Here is a 16458-nt window from a genome sequence, read left to right on the forward strand (position 1 = left end):
CCAAACTTGGTACCTGGAATCGGGACCACATCCTGAATAAGGACAATACATTTAATGACCTTTGACCACTAGGGGCGCTATAATTAGCAAAACTTTCTCGTATCAACACCAAACTTGGTACATGGACTCGGGAACACATCCTGAAGACGCTCAATATATTTAGTGACATTTGACCACTAGTCACTATAATTATCAACACTTTCTCGTATTGACACCAAACTTGGTATGTGGACTTGTGACTACAACCTGAGGAAGCATAATACATTTTGTGATGTTTGAGGCATGCGTATGTGTGTGGGACTATTGGAGTGTGTGCGAGAGGAGGTTTATCTGTGTATATTTCTGTGTGGGATGGGGGGTTAATTGGGTGTGTGTATAATGTAGCAACATTGGGTTGCCAGTGCAACTCCTGCTCAACTGCTTGGCCCCCACATTGCTGCTTGCAGCTATATTTGGGGGCCAAGCAGCGAAGCTGCGAGGCAACCATTGTGTTTCTATGATTTCTTATTGGGGGCCAAGCAGCGAAGCTGCGAGGCAACCATTGTGTTTCTATGATTTCTTATTATTATTATTATTTAACATCTTTCTTCCGCCATTGGAGTCTATGGCAGCCCATAGAACCGTCTGGTGAAAAGTTGTGAAATTTGGCACACTGATTGAGGACAGTCTCATGGTCAATTTCACCAAGTTTCATGTTGGCACCTTGACCGCTCTAGCGCCACCAACAGGCCAAAGTTGGACGTGCGTTCACGCACGTAACTTCTGACCCGTATGACCGATTGTCAAAAATGAGGTATCGTTGGATTCCTTGGGCCAAGACGAGTTCAACGCACCCTATGACGTCATTTTCCGCCATGATGGATTTTCCGCCATTTTGGATTTTATCAAAAACACTAAAACGGCTTCTCTGGTCACAAATTTTGTCCAATCGACACCAAACTTCACACACATCATCTACAGAACACGCTACTTTAGCGCATTACTTTTTGTCTTCGGAAATAAAACCGTTCGCCCGTAACAGCCAATCAAATTTTGTGGCGAAGCCGCCAAACAGGAAGTGAACTCATATCTCAGCAACCCTTTCATGTATCATAACCAAACGTAGTATATAGACTACTGACCCCATCAAGAGGACGCTCAAAAATTTTGGTAACCTTTGACCTCTAGGGGGCGCTGCAATTAAGACACATGCCTTTTGGCCTTTAGCTGCTGTTGTGCTTAGAATTAAAATGCACTAGTGGTATCTGACAATACTGTGGAAGGTCCTTAGGTCAACAGAGGACAACTTGTGACATCAACATAATTGATTTGGCCGCCATATTGGATTTAATCAAAAACATGAATAAGTATTCGCAAGTCACAAATTTCAGCTGATCCTCGCCAAAATTGGCAGAGATCATCTTCAGACCATGCCTTATCAGTGTATTTTTTTCTGGAACAATTGACTGAAGCGTTCGCCTGTAACAGCCAATCGAAATTTGCGGCGAAGCCGCCAAACAGGAAGTGAGCTCATATCTCAGCAACGCTTTCATGTATCAAAAACAAAACTTAGTACATGGTCCTCAGGACCCACCAGGAGGACGCTCAAGAAATTTGGTGACCTTTGACCTCTAGGGGGCTCTGTAATTTTATTTTTGATGTGAAACTGATGACACCGAGTTCCATCAAGTTCATTCTAATGCGTGCGTGCAAGGGTGGGGCGGGGTGGGACGGGCAGTGGCGGTGGGTTGGCTGGGTGAGGGGGCGGCGACTCTCAGCCCTGGTTCAGCCCCACAAAATCAGTTATGTTTTGATGTGAAACTTGACCTTGTAACTCAGCCATTCTTGGGTTGTTTGACATGGAACTTGCTTTGACTGCTTAATGCTATATGCCTGATGCCACGGCATTGAGTTGCATGGCAAATCTGGCCTGCTGAACAGTCTGCTTGGCCCCCACATTGCTGCTTGCAGCTATATTTGGGGGCCAAGCAGCGAAGCTGCGAAGGCACCCATTGTGTTTCTACTGTTTCTTATTATTATTATTCCTCTGGCATTGAAGTCAATGGCAGCCCATAGAACCGTCTGGTGAAAAGTTGTGAAATTTGGCACACTGATTGAGGACAGTCTCATGATTAATTTCACCAAGTTTTATACCGGCACCTTGAGCGCTCTAGCGCCACCAACAGGCCAAAGTTGGACTTGCGTTCACGCATGTAACTTCTGACCCGTTGACTCGATTGTCAAAAATGAGGCACCGTTGGAATCCTTGGACCAAGCCGAGTTCAACGCACCCTATGACGTCATTTTCCGCCATGATGGATTTTCCGCCATTTTGGATTTTAGTGAAAGTGAAACTAATTTTTCACAGGTCACAAATTTTGTCCGATCGTCACCAAACTTGACACACATGATCTTCAGACCAAGCCTAACAAAAGTTGTGGTGTTTTGTCTTCGGAACTTAAACCCTTCGCCCGTAACAGCCAATCAAAATTTGCGGCGAAGCCGCCAAACAGGAAGTGAGCTCATATCTCAGCAACCCTTGCATGTATCAAAGCCAAACTGGGTGCATGGACTCAGGACCCAATCAGGGGGACGCTCAAGAAATTTGGTGACCTTTGACCTCTAGGGGGCGCTGTAATTAAGAAACATGCTTTTTGGCCTGTAGCTGCAGTTGTGCTTAGAATTAAAACGCACTAGTGGTGTCTGGTAATACTGTTGGAGGTCCTTAGGCCGACCCAAGCCAACTTGTGATGTCATCATAATTGATTCGGCCGCCATATTGGATTTATTCAAAAACACATACAAGTTTTCGCAGGTCACAAATTTCATCTGTTCTTCACCGAAATTGGCAGAGACCATCTTCAGACCATGCCTGATGAGTGCATTGCTTTCTGGAACAATTGACAGAAGCATTGACCTGTACCAGCCAATTGAAATTTGCGGCAAAGCCGCCAAACAGGAAGTGATTTCATATCTCAGCAACGCTTTCATGTATCAAAACCAAATGTAGTACATGTACCTCAGACCCCATCGGGAGGACGCTCAAGAAATTTGGTGACATTTGACCTTTAGGGGGCACCGTAATTGACAAAAATGCATTTTGGCCAGTAGTTGCTGATGCGCATTATTTTGCAATGGAAGTCAATGGCAGCCCATAGAACCGTCTGGTAAAAAGTTATAAAATTTTGCACACTAATTGGGGACAGTCCAATAATTCATTTCACCAAGTTTCATGCCGGCACCTCAAGCGCTCTAGCGCCACTAACAGGCCAAAGTTGGATGTGCGTTCACGCACGTAACTTTTGACCCGTATGGCCGATTGTCAAAAATGATGTATCGTTGGAATCCTTGGACCAAGCCGAGTTCAACGCACCCTATGACGTCAATTTCTGCTATGATGGATTTTCCGCCATATTGGATTTCATCAAAAAAACTTAAATGTCTTCACAGGTCACAAACTTTGTCCAATTCATACCAAACTGAACAGATATCATCTACAGACCATGCCTCTTTAATGCATTGCTTTTTGTCTTCGGAACTATAACCATTCGCGCGTAACAGCCAATCGAATTTTGCGGCGAAGCCGCCAAACAGGAAGTGAGCTCATATCTCAGCAACCCATTAATCTATCATAACCAAACTTAGTATATGGACTCATGACCCCATCAGGGGGAAGCTCAAGAAATTTGGTGACCTTTGACCTCTAGGGGGCGCTGTAATTAAGAAACATGCCTTTTGGCCTGTAGCTGCTGTTGTGCTTAGAATTAAAACGCACTAGTGGTGTCTGGTAATACTGTTCGAGGTCCTTAGGCCGACCCAAGCCAACTTGTGATGTCATCGTAATTGATTCGGCCGCCATATTGGATTTAATCAAAAACACGTACAAGTTTTCGCAATCACAAATTTCAGCGGATCCTCACCAAAATTGACAGAGACCATCTTCAGCCCATGCCTTATCAGTGCATTGCTTTCCGGAACAATTGACAGAAGCATTCGGCTGTAACAGCCAATCGAAATTTGCGTTGAAGCTGCCAAACAGGAAGTGAGCTCATATCTCAGCAACCCTGCCATGTATCATAACCAACCTTACTACATGAATTCATGACCCCATTAGGAGGACGCTCAAAAACTTCGGTGACCTTTGACCTGTAGGCGTGCTGCAATTAGCAATATTGCATTTTGATCTGTATTTGCTGATGTGTGTTATCAATCTTTTATTTTTTGATGTGAAACTGATGACAACATGTTCCATCTAGTTCATTGTAATGCGTGCGTGCAAGGGCGGGGGGGGCGGGGAAGGACGGGGTGGGACGGGCAGGGGTGATTAGATGGGGGGGCTGGCTGGCGAAGGCGGTGGCAATTCTCAGCCCTGTTTCAGCCCTACAAAATCAGTTATGTTTTGATGTGACACTAGTTGAAAGTGTTGATCGCGGATGTCTGCTGAGTTCTATCTTGTCGCCATGGCTACTCCAGCCTATTCTGCTTGGCCCCCTCATTGCTGCTTGCAGCTATATTTATTATTATTATTTAACATCTTTCTTCCGCCATTGGAGTCTATGGCAGCCCATAGAACCGTCTGGTGAAAAGTTGTGAAATTTGGCACACTGATTGAGGACAGTCTCATGGTCAATTTCACCAAGTTTCATGTTGGCACCTTGACCGCTCTAGCGCCACCAACAGGCCAAAGTTGGACGTGCGTTCACGCACGTAACTTCTGACCCGTATGACCGATTGTCAAAAATGAGGTATCGTTGGATTCCTTGGGCCAAGACGAGTTCAACGCACCCTATGACGTCATTTTCCGCCATGATGGATTTTCCGCCATTTTGGATTTTATCAAAAACACTAAAACGGCTTCTCTGGTCACAAATTTTGTCCAATCGACACCAAACTTCACACACATCATCTACAGAACACGCTACTTTAGCGCATTACTTTTTGTCTTCGGAAATAAAACCGTTCGCCCGTAACAGCCAATCAAATTTTGTGGCGAAGCCGCCAAACAGGAAGTGAACTCATATCTCAGCAACCCTTTCATGTATCATAACCAAACGTAGTATATAGACTACTGACCCCATCAAGAGGACGCTCAAAAATTTTGGTAACCTTTGACCTCTAGGGGGCGCTGCAATTAAGACACATGCCTTTTGGCCTTTAGCTGCTGTTGTGCTTAGAATTAAAATGCACTAGTGGTATCTGACAATACTGTGGAAGGTCCTTAGGTCAACAGAGGACAACTTGTGACATCAACATAATTGATTTGGCCGCCATATTGGATTTAATCAAAAACATGAATAAGTATTCGCAAGTCACAAATTTCAGCTGATCCTCGCCAAAATTGGCAGAGATCATCTTCAGACCATGCCTTATCAGTGTATTTTTTTCTGGAACAATTGACTGAAGCGTTCGCCTGTAACAGCCAATCGAAATTTGCGGCGAAGCCGCCAAACAGGAAGTGAGCTCATATCTCAGCAACGCTTTCATGTATCAAAAACAAAACTTAGTACATGGTCCTCAGGACCCACCAGGAGGACGCTCAAGAAATTTGGTGACCTTTGACCTCTAGGGGGCTCTGTAATTTTATTTTTGATGTGAAACTGATGACACCGAGTTCCATCAAGTTCATTCTAATGCGTGCGTGCAAGGGTGGGGCGGGGTGGGACGGGCAGTGGCGGTGGGTTGGCTGGGTGAGGGGGCGGCGACTCTCAGCCCTGGTTCAGCCCCACAAAATCAGTTATGTTTTGATGTGAAACTTGACCTTGTAACTCAGCCATTCTTGGGTTGTTTGACATGGAACTTGCTTTGACTGCTTAATGCTATATGCCTGATGCCACGGCATTGAGTTGCATGGCAAATCTGGCCTGCTGAACAGTCTGCTTGGCCCCCACATTGCTGCTTGCAGCTATATTTGGGGGCCAAGCAGCGAAGCTGCGAGGCAACCATTGTGTTTCTATGATTTCTTATTATTATTATTATTTAACATCTTTCTTCCGCCATTGGAGTCTATGGCAGCCCATAGAACCGTCTGGTGAAAAGTTGTGAAATTTGGCACACTGATTGAGGACAGTCTCATGGTCAATTTCACCAAGTTTCATGTTGGCACCTTGACCGCTCTAGCGCCACCAACAGGCCAAAGTTGGACGTGCGTTCACGCACGTAACTTCTGACCCGTATGACCGATTGTCAAAAATGAGGTATCGTTGGATTCCTTGGGCCAAGACGAGTTCAACGCACCCTATGACGTCATTTTCCGCCATGATGGATTTTCCGCCATTTTGGATTTTATCAAAAACACTAAAACGGCTTCTCTGGTCACAAATTTTGTCCAATCGACACCAAACTTCACACACATCATCTACAGAACACGCTACTTTAGCGCATTACTTTTTGTCTTCGGAAATAAAACCGTTCGCCCGTAACAGCCAATCAAATTTTGTGGCGAAGCCGCCAAACAGGAAGTGAACTCATATCTCAGCAACCCTTTCATGTATCATAACCAAACGTAGTATATAGACTACTGACCCCATCAAGAGGACGCTCAAAAATTTTGGTAACCTTTGACCTCTAGGGGGCGCTGCAATTAAGACACATGCCTTTTGGCCTTTAGCTGCTGTTGTGCTTAGAATTAAAATGCACTAGTGGTATCTGACAATACTGTGGAAGGTCCTTAGGTCAACAGAGGACAACTTGTGACATCAACATAATTGATTTGGCCGCCATATTGGATTTAATCAAAAACATGAATAAGTATTCGCAAGTCACAAATTTCAGCTGATCCTCGCCAAAATTGGCAGAGATCATCTTCAGACCATGCCTTATCAGTGTATTTTTTTCTGGAACAATTGACTGAAGCGTTCGCCTGTAACAGCCAATCGAAATTTGCGGCGAAGCCGCCAAACAGGAAGTGAGCTCATATCTCAGCAACGCTTTCATGTATCAAAAACAAAACTTAGTACATGGTCCTCAGGACCCACCAGGAGGACGCTCAAGAAATTTGGTGACCTTTGACCTCTAGGGGGCTCTGTAATTTTATTTTTGATGTGAAACTGATGACACCGAGTTCCATCAAGTTCATTCTAATGCGTGCGTGCAAGGGTGGGGCGGGGTGGGACGGGCAGTGGCGGTGGGTTGGCTGGGTGAGGGGGCGGCGACTCTCAGCCCTGGTTCAGCCCCACAAAATCAGTTATGTTTTGATGTGAAACTTGACCTTGTAACTCAGCCATTCTTGGGTTGTTTGACATGGAACTTGCTTTGACTGCTTAATGCTATATGCCTGATGCCACGGCATTGAGTTGCATGGCAAATCTGGCCTGCTGAACAGTCTGCTTGGCCCCCACATTGCTGCTTGCAGCTATATTTATTATTATTATTAAACATCTTTCCTCTGCCATTGGAGTCTATGGCAGCCCATAGAACCGTCTGGTAAAAAGTTGTGAAATTTGGCACACTGATTGGGGACAGTCCCATGATTAATTTCACCAAGTTTCATGTTGGCACCTTGACCACTCTAGCGCCACCAACAGGCCAAAGTTGGACTTGCGTTCACGCACGTAACTTTTGACCCGTATGCCCGATTGGCACAAATGAGGTATCGTTGGAATCCTTGGACCAAGCCGAGTTCAACGCACCCTATGACGTCATTTTCCGCCATGATGGATTTTCCGCCATTTTGGATTTCATCAAAATCACTTAAAATGTATCAGGGGTCACATATTTTGTCCAATCGACACCAAACTTCCCAGATATCATCTACAGACCATGGCTCATTAATGCATTGCTTTTTGTCTCCGGAACTAAAACCGTTCACGCGTAACAGCCAATCGAAATTTGCGGCGAAGCCGCCAAACAGGAAGTGAGCTCATATCTCAGCAACCCATTCATCTATCATAACCAAACTTAGTTCATGGACTCAGGACCCAATCTGGGGCACGCTCAAGAAATCTGGTGACCTTTGACCTCTAGGGGGCGCTGTAATTAAGAAACATGCCTTTTGGCCTGTAACTGCAATTGTGCTTAGAATTAAAACACTCTAGTGGTGTCTGGTAATACTGTTGGAGGTCCTTAGGCCGACCCAAGCCAATTTGTGATGTCATCGTAATTGATTCGGCCGCCATATTGGATTTAATCAAAAACATCAAAAAGTTTTCGCAGGTCACAAATTTCAGCGGATCCTCGCCAAAATTGGCAGAGACCATCTTCAGGCCATGCCTGATGAGTGCTTTGATTTCTGGAACAATTGCCAGAAGCATTGGCCCGTAACAGCCTTTCGAACTTTGCGGCGAAGCCGCCAAACAGGAAGTGAGCTAATATCTCAGCAACGCTTAAATGTATCAAAACCAAACTTGGTACATGCACCTCTGAGCCCATCGGTAGGACGCTCAAGAAATTTGGTGACCTTTGACCTCTAGAGGGCTCTGTAATTGACAAAATTGCATTTTGGCCAGTAGTTGCTGATGTGCATTATTCTGCAATGGAAGGCAATGGCAGCCCATAGAACCGTCTGGTACAAAGTTATACAATTTGGCACACTGATTGGGGACAGCCCAATAATTAATTTCACCAAGTTTCATGCCGGCTCCTCAAACGCTCTAGCGCCACCAACAGGCCAAAGTTGGACATGTGTTCACAGACGTAACTTTTGACTCGTTGACCCGAATGTCAAAATGAGGTATCATTGGAATCCTTGGGCCAAGCCGAGTTCAACACACCCTATGACGTCAATTTTTGACCTTTGTGTTTAAATCACAGCAAGTGTGATCATATCTCAGTCAATCTTTTATTTTTGATGTGAAACTGATGACAGCAAGTTACATCCAGTTCATTCTAATGCGTGCGTGCAAGGGTGGGACGGGGTGGGATGGGCAGGGGCGGTTGCGGCGGTGGGCTGGCTGGGGGAGGGGGAGGCGACACTCAGCCCTGGTTCAGCCACACAAAATCAGTTATGTTTTGATGTGAAACTTGACCTCGTAACTCAGCCAATCTTGGATTGTATGGCATGGAACTTGCTGTGACTGCTTTAGGCTATATGTCTGATGCAACGGCATTGACTTACATGGCAAATCTGGCCTGCTGAACTGCCTGCTTGGCCCCCTCATTGCTGCTTGCAGCTATATTTATTATTATTATTACGCTTCCGTCATTGAAGTCAATGGCAGCCCATAGAACCGTCTGGTGAAAAGTTCTGAAATTTGGCACACTGATTAAAGACAGTCTCATGATTAATTTCACCAAGTTTCATACCGGCACCTTGAGCGCTCTAGCGCCACCAACAGGCCAAAGTTGGATGTGCGTTCACGCACGTAACTTTTGACCCGTTGATCTGATTGTCAAAAATTAGGTATTGTTAGAATCCTTGGACCAAGCCGAGTTCAACGCACCCTGTGACGTCATTTTCCGCCATGATGGATTTTCCGCCATTTTGGATTTCATCAAAAACACTTAAAAGTCTTCACAGGTCACAAATTTTGTCCGATCAAAACCAAACCTGACACACATAATCTTCAGACCAAGCCTCACAAAAGTTATTCCTTTTTGTTTTCGGAACTAAACCCGTTCTCCCGTAACAGCCAATTAAAGTTTGCGGCGAAGCCGCCAAACAGGAAGTGAGCTCATATCTCAACAACCCTTGCATGTATCAAAGCCAAACTTGGTACATTGACTCAGGACCCAATCAGGGGGACGCTCAAGAAATCTGGTGAACTTTGACCTCTAGGGGGCGCTGTAATTAAGAAACATGCCTTTTGGCCTGTAGCTGCAGTTGTGCTTAGAATTAAAATGCACTAGTGGTGTCTGGTAATACTGTTGGAGGTCCTTAGGCCGACCCAAGCCAATTTGTGATGTCATCGTAATTGATTCGGCCGCCATATTGGATTTAATCAAAAACACGTAAAAAATTTTCGCAGGTCAGAAATTTCAGTGGATCCTCACCAAAATTGGCAGACATCATCTTCAGACCATGCATTATCAGTGCTTTGATTTCTGGAACAATTGACAGAAGCATTCGGCTGTAACAGCCAATCGAATCTTGCGGCGAAGCCGCCAAACAGGAAGTGAGCTCATATCTCAGCAACCCTTGCATGTATCAAAGCCAAACTTGGTGCATGGCCTCAGGACCCAATCAGGGAGACACTCAAGAAATCTGGTGACCTTTGACCTCTAGGGGGCGCTCTAATTAAGAAACATGCCTTTTGGCCTGTAGCTGAAGTTGTGCTTAGAATTAAAATGCACTAGTGGTGTCTGGTAATACTGTTGGAGGTCCTTAGGCTGACCCAAGCCAACTTGTGATGTCATCGTAATTGATTCGGCCGCCATATTGGATTTAATCAAAAATACATACAAGTGTTCGCAGGTCACAAATTTCAGCGGATCCTCACCAAAATTGGCAGAGACCATCTTCACACCATAACCTTTCAATATATTGCTCTCTGGAACAATTGACAAAAGCATTCGCCCGTAACAGCCAATCGAAATTGGTGGCGAAGCCGCCAAACAGGAAGTGAGCTCATATCTCAGCAACCCTGCCATGTATCATAACCAAACTTACTACATATATTTGTGACCCCATTAGGAGGACGCTCAAAAAATTTGGTGACCTTTGACCTGTAGGGGATGCTGCAATTAGCAATATTGTATTTTGATCTGTAGTTGCTGATGTTTTAGCAATCTTTTATTTTTTGATGTGAAACTGATGACAACATGTTCCATCCAGTTAATTCTAATTCTTGCGTGCAAGGGCAGGGCAGGGCAGGATGGGGTGGGACGGGCTGGGGTGATTAGGTGGGGGGGGCTGGCTGGCGGAGGCGGTGGCAATTCTCAGCCCTGTTTCAGCCCTGTTGATCCCGAGTGTCTGCTGAGTTCTATCTTGTCACCGTGGCTACTCCGGCCTATTCTGCTTGGCCCCCTCATTGCTGCTTGCAGCTATATTTACTATTATTATTGTTGTTATCATTACTATTGTTTTGTTTTTTGCTTTGTTTTGTTTGTTTGTTTGTCTGTAGAGCACTTTGTGCTTTGTGCTTGAAAAGTGCTATATAAATAAATGTTATTATATTATTATTATTATTATAAAGTTTGACTAAATGACTAAAACATAATATAATAGTAATATATTTTATCATACTGTTGCATAGGGTTAAAAAAAATAATAAGGTCAAAGGAGGCCTCTTAAGATATGGTTATTTGTTGGTTCATTCAGAAAGATTGTTCTTTATAATCCTTTAACACCATTGTCATTACTCATTAATATAGGTCTAGGCTAGTAGCTTTATTATTTAGCTTTTCTATATGTATTAGAGGTTCATATGATCTTTGGGTATCATAGAACACTGTAGAGATACAAAGTGAGGTTAATATTTTGACTGTGAAGCTGTGTACACCATGACACTATAATTCTAAATTATTTCCAACATCCCCAAAAAAAACAGTACACACCCTGCACTTTTTCAAAACTGTAATTAGAGGCATGTCAAATTCAATAAGACATGGGATGTGTTTGAATATATCTCATAAATAATGTGATAACACACAGGAAGAGCACTGAATGCTGCCAGCCCTTTGGGTATAGTTGATGAGAAACACACCACACACCACACCTGCACTCTCCTCTCCATTCACGACCATGGGGACAAGCTCGTGCCAACATTTTCATTATCTTCCCCCCAGCAGCAGCTTCTCCAGGGGAGAGAGAGAGATGGAGCTGCAGGCAACGTGAAAGCTTGGCTGCCACCCAGACTGCCAGCCCTTACGATAATGGGAGTCTACGACATCACAGAAAGGGCTACCGTCTGTCTGGAGTTGCAGTCAGGCACTGGCATGGCCACCCGTGGCTCGGCTGTGCTGGGACCCTGAGATCCCTGTCAGTGGTGCAGCTGGAGCAGGCCTGTGCTAGTGCTGGTGTATGGAGGGTGGGTGGGAGTGACCCTGGGATGCAGGACCCCAGTGGCCCATGATCTCCATTGCTCCTTTTTGAAGTGTGCCAACTCCCCAAAGTTTGTTTTTGTAAATGAGACTCCAAGGAATAACTATCAGTTACAGAGAAGGTGGTGCTTTGCTACCTTGAAGGATGTATGTGTGTGTGTGCGTGTGTGTGTGTGTGTGATTAGTGTTACTAGAAATACAAAATACACAGGATGTAGAGTATAATCTTATACAGTAATAAATGGTCCGAAAGATTGCAAGAAAGAAATCTTTACTGGAGGTTATGACTGACAAGTTCATCTTAAAGGAAAATTCCGGTTTTTAGCACTTTGAGTCCCTTTTCTGGTTTGTTTTGGATGAACTAGAGTGGTGGACACCGAAATTTTGACGATTGGTCCTGTCTCGACCTTTCTGACTCGTTTTGAATCGCCTTTGACTACTCTGAGTGGTTGCCAACAGGCATACTGTAGTAGGCTACTCAAACATGTCCTAAAACAACCCTTAACGTTCGTTTTCAAAACTGTGGTTAGTGGTGTTCGTTGATTATTAAAAGCAAATATATCGGTGCAATGTATGATTTCCAGCCATCTTATTTGCTAGGCCTATTGTGGAACTATTTATTCAGACACCCCACAACCACGTATAAACTTCCGCTCAATATTTGAACCTGAAGCATAGACGGTGGCGCAGTAATATCAACGTGCAATGAGTCTTCCAACAGAAATCAATGGGATTTTACAAAATGCCAAATAAAACACGACAGAAACTGTATTTCGCTACGCTACTTGTTTTGAAACATCAACGAACACCATTAACCACTCGGCAGAGCTGGACAGTAACGGAGTACATTTACTTGAGTACAGTACTTGAGTACAATTTTGAGGGATCTGTACTTTACTCGAGTATCATTTTTGGGGAGTACTCATGACTTTACTCAAGTACATTTGAGAGGCAAATATTGTACTCTTTACTCCACTACATTTCTATCCATAACCGTGAGTACCCGTTACTACTTCTAAAAAAAAAGGAAAAAAGAAAAATCTCGGAAACCCTCAATTTGTTGTTTCCCTCTCAAATGTGATTGGATTGTGCAAGCGCCACTGATTGGGACAGCCTATCAGCAATCACCTTCAGCTTTTCGCCAAAGTCAACTCCATGGTCAGATTTAGATAAGACGAAAACATGGACGAAACAATGGATGAAGACGCAGCAGGTCCATCCCGGGAATGTGCCAACCTGTGGCCCCACCTCACCAGACTATTTCAATTTTCTGAACAATTTAATGATAGTTTTCGCTTCAAGTGTTTCAATTACAAAATAGTATTTTGTATTTGAAATACGTATTTTAAATACATGTATTAGAAATTCTGCCCATCCCTGGCAACATGGTAAAAACATGAAAATGACTTGATTTTACTTCCAATTCATTTTACATTCTCCAAGGTATTAACATTAACATTTTTCATAACTCTATGTAGGACGTTTCTGTACATAAATGTAAGCATTGTGGCAGTAGTAATGCAATATTTAGGAAATGTAGACTACTCTTGTACTCTTGATACTCAAGTACTTTTAAAAACAAGTACTTCAGTACTTTTACTTAAGTAGACATCTGACTGTTGTACTTTTACTTGTACTTTTAGCAAAGGGTATCTGTACTTTTACTCAAGTAATGAAGCTGTGTACTCTGTCCGCCTCTGCCACTCAGTGAGTTGCACAGTTTTGAAAACAAACGTTAAGGGTTGTTTTAGGACATGTTTGAGTAGCCTACTACAGTATGCCTGTTGGCAACCACTCAGAGTAGTCAAAGACGATTCAAAACGAGTCGGAAAGGTCGAGACAGGACCAATCGTCAAAATTTCGGTGTCCACCACTCTTGTTCATCCAAAACAAGCCAGAAAAGGGACTCAAAATGCTAAAAACCAGAATTTCCTTTAATAATTTCACGTGAACCTACTGTGTAACACCAATCCTGCAGTTTTTTTTTTTATCTGGCTGCTATAACCTAGCCAGGGCCGCCCACCTGTATCTCAGCTAATATTTGTCACTGAGATAACACTCAGAGAATGGGCCTGGTGGCACCAGGCTAGCTATAACCATAATGTGGCAAATAAAGAAGAAGGCCTTCTCTTAGCAGCTCTAGCAAATAGGTGAAACAATACCAGACACAGAACCTGTCAGCCCTTTACCTTTAACTGATGTAAATGTAAATCAGGTTTTTAGGGCAAGTACACTTGCATACACAAGGAATTTGGTCTCTGCATTTATCCCATTCGTGAATTAGTGAAACACACAGAGCACACAGTGAACACACAGTGAGGTGAAGCACACACTAACCCAGAGCAGTGAGCTGCCTTGCTACAGTGGCGCTCGGGGAACAGTGAAGGGTTAGGTGCCTTGCTCAATGGCACTTGAGCCATGAATGTGGGCATGGGAGAGCAGTGCTGAACCTCTTCCCCCGCCCACATTTTTCCTACTGGTCGGAGATCACACCCTTTAGGTTTCAAGCCCGAAGCCCTAACCAGTTAGGCCACGGCTGCCCAATAGTATAGTCTTTCCCATCTTTACTATTATGGCTTCCTGGTTTGACAGCACTTGCTTTAACAGTTTTTTTCAAGTAAGTCAAAATTCTGTGCTGGTATTGTCTGCATAGAATAGGGGCATCTTAGCTCTTTAGTCTGACACGTTTGTTGAGCTGTGGTCTACATTCACAACACACACCTCCCCTGCAGCATTCCCCGTATATGTGTCATGTCATGTCAGGCCCTCACTCAAGTCTTGTGCTTCTTCTCTGCACACTTGGCCCAAGGCTGATACCTTTCTGTGGGGCAAATGGACCATCATGCAAGGAGCTAAAAATAGCACGGCACAATACCAGCACAATGCTCTAGTTAACACGCTAGTGTTGAGGAAAGTGGGGGAGGGTGTTACAGTATTCAGAAAAACACTAATCTACAGTGTGCTTACTTCCAAAAGCCCTTTTTTCTGCATCAAAAATAGACCCATATATACTGTAGGACACAACAGCTCATACACATGTGCTACAAATCACACAAGCTTCAACAAACATTTCAGAGAAAGTCTTGGTGGCACTTATTGGCATCTATTATCAGCAAAAACACAGTAAAAACAATTCCAGATATTCTTAGTGTTATTCTGTTAACCTTTGTGAAATAAAACATCACATGGAAAAAATAATTTCTCTTTCAAAAGCATGAATCTTTGTGATCAGATTGTACTGACAAAAGACAAAACCCCATTTCCACTGAAGCAGATGATGTAGATGCCACAATGTTAACGTGAGCGCTGTGTCCTGGTACACTTTATCCATAGTGTTTATTCTGTTTCACCAAGAGTCCAGCTCCGGTGAAGCCAAGTGAGACTCAGTGCCTGAGCGAGAGGATTTAATATTTGCCACTATGCCTGCGAATCGCATCCCGTGTTGACACTGAGCAGCTAGACATGCTTATTCAATAATCACTTCATGCTCGAAGGGTCCCACTCTCATTGGCCAGTGATGACGGCAAGGTTTCCGGTCAGCATTCAGCCAACTGTATGGAGGGCAGTCAGGAAAGAAGGCAAATCCATTTCCCACAGACGTGTAAGAACTCTGGCTCACCACAGGAAAACCCAGCAATCTGACAACCCACCCGAAAAGACCCATTTTCACAGAGCAAGGGTTGAGGGAACTCACAAAGACTCACAAGCCAGCAGGTCATGTGACACTTTTGAAAACAGCACTAACTTCAGTGTACTCTGCAGTCTGTCAGTCTATGGGTAAAATAAGCGTATACTGATTAAGCCAAGTAGTGACCGTTTTTGATCAATTTATGCAACCCCCCCCCCCCCCACACACACACACACACATAAAGAAAACATTCATTTTGATGGGGAAACACAGCAATATGCACAACTGAAAAGCAATTGCAATTACATAAGAATAATGTTTTTTTCATGTTTATTTTTGTTTGTTATCTCCAGCACCATGATTGACAACAGTGTAGAAATGTTGCAAACAAAAAAATAAAAAAGAACTGCTCCTTCAAAGCATCAACATAACAGAGGTATTAGCATATCATAAGGGAAGCATGTCGTTAATTTAGTTCTGAACACAGCTACAAGTATGTTGTTAGTATAAATCAATATAAAACCATGCTAACCAAACCTCGAGACAGAGCAGCCAGGAGCAAGTAAAGGCAAGAGAAACATATTAACTATGGCACTGCTGTTGAGACAATCAAATGACACCTCAAGACCTAAAATGACATATTACACTGTCATCTACTGATCCAAAATCATCATCAAATTTGCTTTACTTATTATTCCAATGTTTTTTTCCTTTTCATCTCAATCTATTTCATGTTTAATACATGATTGTTAATACTGTTTCTTTAATCAAATACTTCATGTCATGTCAATACGTCATGTCTTTTTCTTCTTTCGAGGAAGTTTCCTTCATAACATGAGGGATGCTATCAGTAGGGCATAGGACCATTAATATTATGTGCTATGTGTGTGGCAACATTGCAGATAAGGATGGAGATGCAATATCTTTACATAACG

The sequence above is a fragment of the Alosa pseudoharengus genome, unplaced genomic scaffold (genome assembly GCF_046254945.1).
Source record: "Alosa pseudoharengus isolate Yale_2024_CS ecotype anadromous, Long Island Sound unplaced genomic scaffold, YU_APseudo_1.1 YU_APseudo_1.1_scf_22, whole genome shotgun sequence".
Taxonomy (NCBI): Eukaryota; Metazoa; Chordata; class Actinopteri; order Clupeiformes; family Clupeidae; genus Alosa; species Alosa pseudoharengus.